Source organism: Pteropus medius, unplaced genomic scaffold (genome assembly GCF_902729225.1).
Source record: "Pteropus medius unplaced genomic scaffold, Ma_sr-lr_union100, whole genome shotgun sequence".
NCBI classification, from domain to species: domain Eukaryota; kingdom Metazoa; phylum Chordata; class Mammalia; order Chiroptera; family Pteropodidae; genus Pteropus; species Pteropus medius.
The window spans coordinates 30436818-30449341 of NW_024352787.1; the positions used below are offsets into that span (position 1 = coordinate 30436818).

The window sequence follows — 12524 nt, forward strand, 5'->3', positions numbered from 1 at the left end:
ATGTACATGTGTGCGTGTGCGTGCGCGTGCATGTACGTGTGTGTGTGTGTACGTGTGTGCACGCACGTGTGCCATCATGACGTGGTCAGGCAGTCGCAGGCACCGCTGTCATCGCTTCTCCTTCTCATGCGTTTATGTGCCCGGAGTCTTCGCTTCCGTGAGTCTGGCGACCCCGGACACTCACGCCCATTCGAAGCTGCGGGTTACTCTTTGTCCGTCGCCCCGAACTAAGTTACAGGAATCTGGCACTGCCCCTCCTTTCTTTCAGACAGTGCTCTGTTTACCAGCGCTGAACCCCCCGTCCCCAGACGTCTTGTTTGGTTTGGAGCTTGCCGACCAAGCCCCAACACGCCGCTAGAAAAACGTATGACTAAGACATTCTGTGCGAAAGAGAGGGCCCCGTCGCTGCGTTAAAAGACCTCAGCCGAGACTCCAGAGCTTAAATAACTTTATCAGTCACGTGATTGGTATATGTGCTGGTCAAACGAGTGGACTTATTGTGTTTGTTTTATTTCAGCGTTAGGTATTTAGTAGAGACGAGTACAGAGAAGCGAGCATATAACGTAGATTTGTTTTGTTCTATCTTCTTTTCTAACTTTAAAAGATTTGTAACTTTAATTCGAAAATTAAATCGGAAGGCATCACGCGTTGAAAAGGTAGAGCCTCTCTCTCACGCCTTCGTCCTGCGACTATAAACTCTGAGTTTCCTTCAGGGAGGAACAGCTGCACCGCCACAAACTTAATATGTGAACAAGCTCAAAACACGCTAGAAGTTTCTTTCGGGATAGAATAAAGTAGAAATCAGGCATTCCCATTTGGCAGCGCCTCTCCTTCCGCTCAGGGTTGCTGGGGTTCAGCTTGCTCCGTCTCGGGGTTCCGTCACCCACAGCACATGGTTTCCAGGCTGTGACTTGCGGGGGAAGGGGGTCTCTGTCATAACGCCAGCAAAGGGGCACGGAGGGCGGCCCGCAGAGGTTCCTACGGCCCAGCGTGGAAGCCGTGGACTGGTGTAGACGTACAGCTGGCAGCCCGTGGCTTTTGGCTGAAACTCAGTTATGCGGGCACAGCTGGCAGCGAGGCTGAAGCTGTAAAATGTCATCACGTTGAGTACGTATCCATGTGTGTGTGTGTGTAAAAGTAGAATCACACTCTCTGCACGCTTTCCTGCAAGCTCCTTTTACCATATTAGTCCACGCAGATCATTTGTATCGGTTGAAAAGTGTTCCGACAAAAGATGGTCCTGTGCTTTATTTAACTAGCCTGTATAGTCTCATCAACCTTTCTCCGCACGGTAAAATCTTGCTCATTCACTCTATGCGATGACATGGTTTAAACATTTGAATTCCGTGGGTTGTCGAGTCTTTACATACATTCTAAGCATCGCTTTAATCAACATTCTACGCAGCTTTGCCTGAAGCTCTTTCTATGCCTTCCTAGAACTCGCCCACTGAAAGTGGGGCCAGTTTTATTTAGGGGCAGAGAGGGCGGGGCTCCCCAAGCCCTCAGCCCAGTCTCCATGCCCAGTGACTTCTCCTTCTGAGCTGGGGATACAAACAACGCGCGCCGATTCTAGCCCATGGCGGAGAGGACCGGCGGCAGACTTCGGGCTGCCTTGCCCATCGTGGTGACTAAGGAGGCCTCGCAGAGAAGCCCTCGATCTGAGCGACAGGAGTTGTTTACTTACTTCGTGGAGGATGACCGCCCTGGGGCCCCGCCACACTTCATCGGCATTTCCGTGACTGAGAAATGCCACCTTTCTTGCATTAACCGCCTGAGAGATGATAGAGGTTCTCACCACTGCACATTCTGTCCTGACTAATGAAGCGCCTTCGCAAGATAACTTAAAATATTAGTTATACTAATTTACATTATTCATATTAGTTTATATTTCTACAGGGTCTTAGAGCTTGCATAAGGCTTCCCTGATCATTCCCTTACATAACTTACACAACAGTACAATTGTGGGCACAGGCAGTTTTGAGACGCATTCTATTATTTTAATCAGCATTTATGAGCCAATAATATTGTACTTTGTGAGCTAGTATGTCATCTTTTGGTGGGACGTTTGTGCTTGTGTGTCAGTCTCCTACCCTATTGTCCCTTTTTATATTATCTTGTGTGATTTTAGTAGGCAACATCTAAAGTTTAATTTTATTTGTAAAAGGAAAGTAAATTTTCTCAGAATGAGAACCAGAGAACCTCCCTTCTGAGTAAGCGATTTAACACATAGAATGTGTTAAAATGAGTAGTTTTTATTTATGACAGGAAATATTCTTCTACGCGTACTTGGAGTGACTTCCTGGCTGCCTCGTTGTGAAAGCGACTCTCGCTATCCGTGGCTCTTCTCGGTTTTCCGTGGCTCTTCTCGGTTTTCCGTGGCTCTTCTCGGTTTTCTGTGGCTCATCTCTCCTTTCCTTTCTTCCAGCCTACGCGGCACTGAACGGAGGCCTGAGGCCTGCAAGGGAGTTAAAGTCCCACGGGAGGTGACCGGGATGATGTCGGGGGCCTGTATCCGCATCCCTCCTGCGGTTAACTCCACATCTGGTTCAGCAGAAAGCAGGGTGCTGTCCAGATCCCACTTTTTGATTCAGTGAGATTTTAGGACTGTGTTGATTACCAACTAAGATTCTTCTGTACACCAAATTATCTGGTTATAATTAATATTAATAGTCGTTGGGGACTGAAAAGCTATTTAAGTCTCTTAATGAAGCGGCAAAAAAAAAAAAAAATAGTTAACATACATTCAACATACGCCATGAGCCAGTCCACATGGGGGTGTGTCACCCAGCTGGGAAACACTGAGTGTGGGAAACCACAATCATAGAAGGGAGTAGAAGAGGGGTTTTTAGCAAAGCTGCTCAGCTTTCGCCCCCGAGGGACACATTAGCTTTATATCCGGGACAGAAAACAGGTCCGCCATCGGCCTGGAGGAATCCGCTGGCGACCGAGGCTGCTGTGTAAATGTCCTTGGAAACCTAGCGTGAGATGCATGGACAAGCCACGGAGAGCTGCTTGCTGACAAGACCTAAAAATGACAATGTGCCCGGAAGCGTAATCTGCCCGCGTCTGAGTCCCTCCATGGGAGGCTAGCGTCGGCATTGCTTGAGACAGTGCTGCCCTCTCGGCCGGGAATGGGGGTGCCTGTGGAGAGTGGATGAGAAGCCCCAAGGTTCTCAGAAGCCTTGTTTTCTGGAGCAGCTGCTCTGAGTGCGAACTGGTATCTATTTAGAAAATATTTTGGTAATATGAACAAAGAGTCATAAGTGTATGGAGATACACTGAATAGAAATTCAAGGTCTAGGAATCAATCCCAAAGGAATCATCTAAAACTATTGGGAAAAATTCACATAAATTGATTATGTGAATTACAATCAATTTGAATGATAATAGAAAAATGGTGACCCTAATCTAAAGAATAGGAGAGTAGTTAGAGAAATTATGGTGCATTTTTTGGTGAAATATTATCTTTTAATGAAAAATGATAGTTATGGAATCCTTCTACTAATAAGAAAAATATCTATGATGTAATGTTATGTAAAGATCAGGGTTGAAACTGTACACAGTTTGAGTGCAAATGTGGTAAAACACCCACTCGTGAAGGGAAAAGGCCCGTAGGAAATTCGCTGATTACTGCTAGGCACTTGTCAGTCAGACTACTGAAAGGAAGAATCAAGGTTTTTTTCCTCTTCACAATTCTCGAAAAAATTCGGACGCATGGTTAGATTTTGAAAATGAAAAATATGTATAAGCTTAGAAAGAAAAACACTGGTCATGATGTGTCGATGTTATCAATTAAACGCCAATCTCTAGATTTCAATCAGAAACGATCAAGCATTTTTTTTCTTTTTAATGCTAAGTCCTTTTACTGGTTAAGTTTATTAATTAGACTCTCTCGTGGAGGCCGTGTGCCTCCCCAGCGTGAAGGTCATCTGGACCTCTGAAGGGCGGCCCTGGAACGGACGCCGTGGGGATGAGTGGTGGCTCTTCATGGGACAGGGCTCAGCTTTCCTTTCCCTGGATGTCCCCCTCACTCCAGCCACGCCCCCTCCCCCGAGGACACTGCGCATGCTCACCGGGCGGACAGGCTGATGTTGGCTCCTACTCTCCTCTGGCCCCGTTACCACCCCCTACTCTGAACCGGACCCACTGAGGTTCCTTAGGCTCTAGAATGTTCTAGGCTCTCTTTGACGCCACGCCTTCTGGTCTGCTATCCCATCTGCCTGGAGCTCTCTGCCTTCCCAAGTCACTTTCGCCAAACTAACGCCCACACATAATTAGAGTCACCCTCTCCGCGAAGCCTACCGCAGCCCCCGAGTATGGGTCAGGTGTCCATGCCGTGTTCCTGTACCATTTTCGCCCTAGCCCTCCTCGCCCTCTAAGTGCTACCCAGTGCTCTCTCTGTAGGCTTGGCGGTTGTAATGGGGAACTATCCTGGAAAACACAAAACGTTTCATTCTGAGAGGTATCGGTGAACACCAGACGTCATCTCAAGTTGATGAGACAGGGAAGGCAGGTGAGGCTCTGGCTGCCACTGCTCTGTAAATTCATAAAAGTGCAGGTCATTTAATAAGTACGTTTTATTCTAAAAAGAGGCCCGATCTTGGATGTCACAATGTTGGATGGACTTTACATTGACTTGGTTGGGTGACGAGCCCCCAAATCCTAAGGACAGAGTGCTCACGCACGGCTTTCCCATGGCGAGGTGATGGTGTAAATGGAAGAGGCATCCGATGGTCGCCATGTGAGCTGATTAGACGGCTACTTTCTCCACACGAGGCCCAAGGTCACCAGCTACGTGCTGGCTTTCCTGTCTGTTTAAATCGCTTTACTGTAATGTGTTTCGATTTCCGATCTAAGTTACTCTCTCATAGTGCTTACTGCGACGTTCTTGTTTTACAGTATTTTCCTTAAAAATATACTTCTCTTGATATCGAGTGTTCAATGATCTCAACTCCTATCTGAGGTAATCAGGCTGAATTCCTAAAGTATTTATGCCAAGCTATTAAAAACCTGCCCTCAACTTACAACTCCGAGCGAGACATCTGCCTTAGAGGAAAAAGTTCTCCAGGGTCTTTCTCGCCTTAGTGACCCCCCCACCAAAAGGTGGAGGGGAAGAAACACCTGCCTTTCCACGCGAACATCACGGTCCATCCCGGATTCTGACGTCCTCCTCCACTCGGCTGAGAATTACTGACCGCTCGCATCAGAGCACATGACGTAAACTGGACCAAACGATGTATAAAATAGACCTAATGTTATACAGAGCAGCAGCTGAAATCATTGATACAGAAAGCTTGGAGCCGGTGCTTTATGTATAGAGTTTTCACTCAGGAGCCATTTTCTTTAAGAAATAGACAAACGGTGAGGCTGCCTCATCGTCAAAGTTCAGGGAAATGGAAGATTTTCTGTTGCCTGCTGTTACGCAGAGCCCTGCTTGGGATACGCAGTCAATACATTTTTTTAAAGAAAGTTTCCAGGGTCAGGTGTTTCATGCTGTAAATGATGCAGACACCATAGAGGAAAGAAGCCACAGGGTGGCTAATCCTTTGGACCAACGCAGTGATTATACTGCTTTCTCCAAGGGCCTTTCGGTAACGCTTCTGAGCTAGAAACGCGCTAAGACCTGTTACACCGGGTGGCCTAGTGTCTGTCCCATGGGAGGGTCCCTCTGCAAGCTGTCCTCATCTCTCCTTCCATCTTCCATCGGGCAGGAAGGGTTTCCGCTGACATGGGTGCTCGGAGCTGCAGGAGCTAAGCTGCCTTTTCGAATATAATTCACACTGGTGTTTCAATCATTTCTCTCTGTGTTTTCTTTCTGTTGCATTTTTTTTTTTTCCCTTCTGAAGAAACTTGCCATGCGGTATTGAAGGTGACCTAACCCCACCGACGAGAACATTCAGTGTGGTTTATCTCTCCACCCACGCACAACTCCCTGAGCAGGCCTGACGGGGGTAGATCAGCCCCGTAGAGGAGCAAACAAAAAACCCAAAATACCCGCCTCCAAAAAATACCCCACGGTGTGAAACTCTTTCTGAGAAAGAGTGGCCTGTTTCCTTAAAGCAGAAAAAAATATAACAAAAATAGATTTTCTTAAGACTCTTGTTTACTCAGATGATATCAACTCTGTTTATAGCATGGCACAACTGTAGTTGCTACCCAGAGATTTTTAGAAAGTCAGATAGATGCTCATGCAATGGGGTTTTGCTGTGAGTGAGCTGCGCCCCTCACATCGCTTATTAGAAGGTAAATGCATAATTATATGGCACACTCATATAAGAGCAATAAACTTTATGGGAGTATTTATAAAACAGCATGTTTACATCAACGGTGCTATGCAAGTAACAAATAATAATAACATTGTGGAGAAAATTAGCTCCTTAGATGCATAACATTGAAGATGTAGCTCTGTATAATTAATATCCTGGCAATTTAACGTATTACTCATTTTCTTTTTTTCTCCCCCGCCCCTTTACTGGGAAGAAACAGAATTTGTTCAATATGACATTCTCACAGTAGCATAGAGCCTAAATGTATCGTGCTGGATTAATCTGGTTTCCTAGCCCTTACCTCTGAAACTCGTCACTGGTTTGCTAGCGTGCAGCGTGCTCACTTAGATTATTTGTAAATATTGTGACCTTCTCGTTGGCATCTTTATCTCCATGCTTAACAGCCTACAGTACACAGAGCAGCCTCCACCACAAAGAATCAATCGGTCGAAACGTCAATAGTGTGAGGTCGAGAAACCCTGAGTTAGCTCACTGATCTTTAAAACCATCCTCCAAGGGAAGAGTTATTAGTCTCCTCATTTTGTGCTTGAAAAATCTTGGGCACAGATGAGCCAAGAGATTTATCCGAGATGAAACTGCAGGGCACAGAGTGAGGGGCTTGGGGATCGAACCCCGGTTTTCAGAGCCCCGCTCCCCGTGCACCTGACACCTCCGTCTCTCACGTTCCTGCTTGCACTGAGAACTAAGCACTGGCTGCAGCAGACAACGTAAGTGCTGTCCCAAAGCGTGTGTGTGTCTGTGTGTGTGAGCACATTTCTTTCCCTGACCTCCAGGAACTAGTCTCTGGGAGGTAGATATGTCTGATCCTGGGCATAGCTGAAGACAGCCACATCCACCCTTGGCCCTGCTGTCCACTGTCCTAGTGCAGTCGCCCCGTGGAGTCCAGCTCCCCGTGTGTCATTTCCTGGCCAGGGGTACCTGGTCCCATCCCCGCTTCGGGTGGAGAATACATGCAGGTCCCATGTCTCAGGCTGTCCGGGCCAGGTGCGAGGCTCACGCGCTGGTGGGAACACTTCCTGCGCCTCTCGAGTGTGTGTTGGGTTCCCATGGAGACCCGCCCTGCTTTCTCAGGCACCAAGGCCACTCATGCCGGGCTGTTCAGCAGAAACTCGATGCCTGTCAGATGCGGGAGGGGCTGTGCATTTGGCCAAAGAGCCTTCAATGCGCCTGGAAACACGTGCTTGTGCGAAGCAGCCGCAGCCAGGGGTGCAGGGGAGAGAGCTGAGGACCGGACTGACTTCTAAGAGAGCTTTTCCCAGGGGAAGGGGGAGAGAGCGATCGGGTCCCGTGCTCATCCTGTGGCCTGCGATGCGGCGGGCCCCGCTCCTGGCATCACCCGTCAGTGAGACTCCTGCCTTTCACCGAAGCCTCACGGTACCAGAACACACGGAGCAAAGGCCCTTCCTCTTTCCCATTCAGCTGCCGCTGTCACCACTTAATAAACACTTAAAAGGCAGTGACTCAGATCGCAGGTGCCGTTTTGGCCTGGGTGATTGTCAAACGAAGCCACCCCAGCTAATTTTGGTCTCCAGCAGCCCCACTCGGGGTGCCCACAGGCAGGCCCGATGCCAACACCCCCTGGCAAGTTTCAGGAGTAGGAGGGCAAGGGACATGCTCGCGGAGCCACGCTGGGCTCAGAGGCACCAGGTGCTAGTGACCCGGGAGGGGGGCGCAGGAAGGAGGAGCCGCGGGGCTCCGGTCAGAAAACCAGTGATCTGGGTTTCGTGCTCCGAGCACACAGTAGTCCCCCTTCTTCCGCCACCTGTCGGGGCACAGCACCTGGCTCTGCCATGTCAGGTGTCTAATTTGGCAGGCGAGCCTCTCCACACCTGTCGTGAAGACAAGAGCGTGACTTGGCACTCCCGAGGGCTTTGCCCGGGTTGCGTCACACCACGTTCCGACCGGCCAGTTGGCCCAGTCGTCGGTTAGAGTGAAAGGCTTCTTCTTTCACACAGGCACTCGCTGTAGTCAAAGAACATTCGTGTGTGGCTCTGGGCCACATTCTGCCATCCCCAGCGGTTCGTTCATTCAGGATGCCAGGCTGTGGCGATGGGGATCTGCAAGGAATTTTATGAATTGGAACAAATTTAATCAGAACCGTGCTGCAGCCTTCGAACCACAAGACCTACCAAGTGCCCACAACGTGCCAGGAACTGCGTCCAGCTCCGTGAACACTCGCGTGTCGTCCTTGAGCTCGGGATGTTCAGAAGAAACAGACAGTCGCACAGTCATGTGATACACATGGCAGGAAGGTGGCGAGTGTGATGCTTTAAGAGCAGAGAAGAAAGAACGTCCGTTGTTTGGGATTCGGGACGGGAGATTCAGAGCCGCCAGGAGAGGACGTGAACCACACATCGCACGTGACTTAAAAGCTCCAAGTTATGTGACCAGCAGACAGGTGCGCTCGATGTCCTCGCCATGGACATCGTCTCCATTTGCAGCCCTGCACCTGTGCCTTTAGCCTAACTTCATGTTTGTTATTTGGTTATTCATCTTTCCAGATGATGTTAAGACACCACGTTGCCCCGGCCCTTGCATTTCCTGCACGCCCTGGGGCGCTAGCCTTCCGTCCCCCTCGCGTGCCGCCTCCTCCAGGAAGCTCCTCTTGTTCTTCTGGACGTGTAGTCTACGTGGAAAGACCACACGATTTTCACTCGCTCCTTGAATTCACATACAACGTGCATCTTTTATTATGTTACAAGAATTGCATTTATTGTCCTGCAAATCGTTTCGTCCAGTTCAGATTATTAGTGATCATCAGAAGAATATTTACATCCAGAAGAACGGCAAACAGGACAAGTTCATTGTGGGATCCATCTTCAGTAAGACCTCACCGAAGTCACCTGTTATCTGCACGCAGCAACTGCCCTTCCTGCACCTCGGAGGGAGCAGAGACCCCCCTACTCTTCTGCCACTGTGTCCTCAGCAAGCACCTGCTGTGGCCCTGCAGCCCTGCAGTGTATTTTCTGTGGCTCTCTCTGATGAGACTTCGATCCTGAGGAACAGGGACTGAAATGTGTTTGCTCAGGACCTGATGTGGGGCTGGATCGGAAGAGCACCCCGACGTTTGACTTAACTGGGTGCAGCTGCCCGTTAATCACTTTGTCAGTCGCTCCAAGGAGCCAGCACAAAACATGGGGCTTCTAAGCTTGGATCGACCCACTGCTTGTGTTTGACAGGAAAGGGGTGAGAGACTCAAAAGCAATCACATCTTCTAAGTCTCGGAGTGTGTGTTACGCTGCCACCTCCTTTCCAGGAGTTAATTTGGCCTGTGTGTAAAGAATGTGTTTTATTTGGTTTTAACCTAAAACTATAGCCTGCCATTCAAATGGCCATCGAGGTTTTAACCTTGACTGTCTCTCATTGTGGGGTGGAAAGCCCAGCTGGGTAATTAGCATCTGAGGAAGTCAGTGTCCGGGTGACTTAACGCTAACGCTAATGACGCCTTTGGAGTTCCAAGATCCCACCCCCGATCAGGTTAGCCCCCCAGACAGCGGCGCACGTGGGTGTCGTCAGTGAGCACGGCAGAACCGTCATCCCAAGTGACCTCTAAACTCACACCCTCTGCTTCCTTAGGGACTTTTTGTCAATAATCGCCCTACAGAAGACATGTTTGCCTGTTTCATAAAATGTTCATTATAGACGTTGCCGGTAGTCAGGGTGGGCGGGGTAACGTAATGGCCAGAGAGATGAATCGGAGTGGAAACTCTTCAAGGTCATGTGCACATCGACGAGGCACGTCTAAGCTTGAAACAGGGCACGCCACCTCTCTAAGCTTCAGTGCCTTCTTTGTCACAGATAGGAATAAGAATTACTTCTGTCGTTGTGAAGACCGAGTAAAAATAAGGTAAAAAATAGTACGCGTGGCCAGTGTGAATTAAAAATAATATTTCATTATGCTTTTGTCTCCTGTCAACGAGCATTACTATTTTAGTCACTATTTAGTAGTGGATCATAAAGTAAAATGGAAATGCCACTTTTCTTTTGGTGGTCGTGAAACTCAGAGCTGACACTGGACCCTTAGTCACAGTTACGTGATCAGATGTTTCTGACGTGGTTTCTCTTGCTCTCACATTATTTTCATTTTATGTAAAATAAAATAAAAATATTTTTAGGCGAGGCAACCCTTGGTTGACCTCGCAGATTGCAAGGACCTTGTCAGTTTACAATCCCTTATTTTTTTAATTTTTTATGCCTACAGCACCTGGTCTTCCTGGGTGGTCTCCCATCCAAGTACTAACCAGGCCCGACCCTGCTTAGCTTCTGAGATCGGACAGGATCGGGCGCATTCAGGGTGGCGTGGCCGTACACTATTTTATGTATGTATTTTCAAAGCAAATAGTTTATCCAGATAACACATTTTGGAAGTAGATGGAGTATAGTCTATAAATAAGTGCATAATTTTAAATTTATATAAACAGAAAATAAGTTTCCTGTCATTTAGGACTTATATTGTTGGAAAATATAGCAGAAGTGAAATCATATATGTATGTATGTACGTATGTATGTACGTATGTATGTACGTATGTATGTACGTATGTATGCATGTCTGCACACACACACAGAGTGGTGTGCTGGAAAATGTAACAGCTGGCTCTCCAAAACCAAAAACCCCCATTTATAGAGTTTGACAATTACTGCGGTGTAAATACTCCTTCGATTTTAAGCTACCAGTAGTTGGAGAACCAGCATGCACAACTCCGAAGCAGGAATTGGCTCCAGCGGATAGTCACTAAATTGTTGCAGACTCAAGGGGGGCACTAAATCCAGATAAGAGGAGTTCCATGTCTGTAGACTGGGACAGTCTGGGAGGTCACGGGAAGCACAGAAAAGATTAATAACTGCCAGACAAACAGAAACAGGTGAGAAGGATCTGGCATCTATGTATAGCCAGGCCCTTTACTCATTATACATTCATCCATCTAGTTATTGATTCAAAATATTTTTTTTGAATTATGACTGGATGCTAGACACTTTTATAGGATTTAAACACAAGGAATTACAATAGTTTAAGGGGTTGGAGGTCAGAAAGATTATTAAGTATAAGATAATGGTGAGCACGCTGTACTAGAGCTAGGCACAGGCAGTCACTGAGGAGAGCACTTAACCCAGCGTGGAAGCCAAGATCAGGGGAGGCTTCCTGGAGGCTGTGACTGAGTTAAAGGATGAGGAGGAGCTCGGAGGCCAAGTCAGGCAAGAGAAGAGCATTTCGGCTGGAGGGCGCTTGCGTGAAATACCAAAGGGGCGAAAGCATGGAGCGCGGAAAGCGACAAGCAGATCTGTGCTGGGGGCTTCTGTGCAAGGGGGCATAGAGCAGGCGTTTAGGGCGGCTCAAGTTCCGAGAGACCTCAGGGTCCTGGTAAGAGGCAGAGGGTTTCTGCTGAAGGCCTTCGTGTACCTCTGTCGTGACCCGAACAAGTGATCAGACCACATCTTAGATAGGTCATAGGAATGATTTCGCGGTACGTGTAGGCTTTGGATGGCTGATGTCAGGGCCAACGAGCTCCCTTCAAGGCCATTGTCAAGGTCTAAGCAAGCAGGGTGAAACCGTAAACGAAGGCAGCAAGGTGAGGGGTGGGGAAGGATCTGCTACCGATTCTGTGCCATTCATAACTCGTTTTCAATGGGACCTTTTTTCACTTACCTTAGATTGTAAGCCAAGCAATACCATTACCTATAAGTTTAAATTTAGGTTTTTGCTTTTCCTTATTTAGCTAGTTTATAACTGTTTTATTTCACTAAACATCTGTTTTCCTGTGCCATAGACTGCCTTGGAGGACACCGTAGGTGTGTGAGTCTCTGTGCGTGCACACGTGTGTGTTCCTTTATTCCTGACTGAACGTGGTACTTATTCCAATTTTCTTCTTTTACACTGAATAAACACATTGATCAGCTGATTAGTTTTATGTCAGAGGATGAAATAAGAATTAAAGATTCCACCAAATAATTAGTAATCTTCAATGGAGAAGGTTCCCTGAAGCTTGATCGGTAAAGTAACAGGTGAGGTCAGCTATAACATGACCTCAGCTCGTGAATGCTTACACTGTCTGAAGATTAGAAGGTTGAAATACAGCCCTTTTGATGTTCAAGTGTTAGATGTAATTTTTCCATCTCTGCAAATACAATAGCGTAACCGAGTTCCAAAACAACCGACAGAAATTTTTAAAATTCACCTTTACAGATGTCTAAAGAGGAAAATAATACATTTTAAAAATAACTTCTTAACAAAGCCATACC

At 47.5% G+C, this 12524-nt stretch overlaps 1 non-coding gene across 1 annotated transcript; it reads right to left on the reverse strand.

The window, feature by feature from the left end:
• Positions 1-10479: 10479 nt before the first annotated feature.
• On the reverse strand, positions 10480-10598 carry LOC120591979 (5S ribosomal RNA). Its single transcript, XR_005650030.1, has one exon. It is a non-coding gene; the product is annotated as a 5S ribosomal RNA (ribosomal RNA).
• Positions 10599-12524: the final 1926 nt, after the last annotated feature.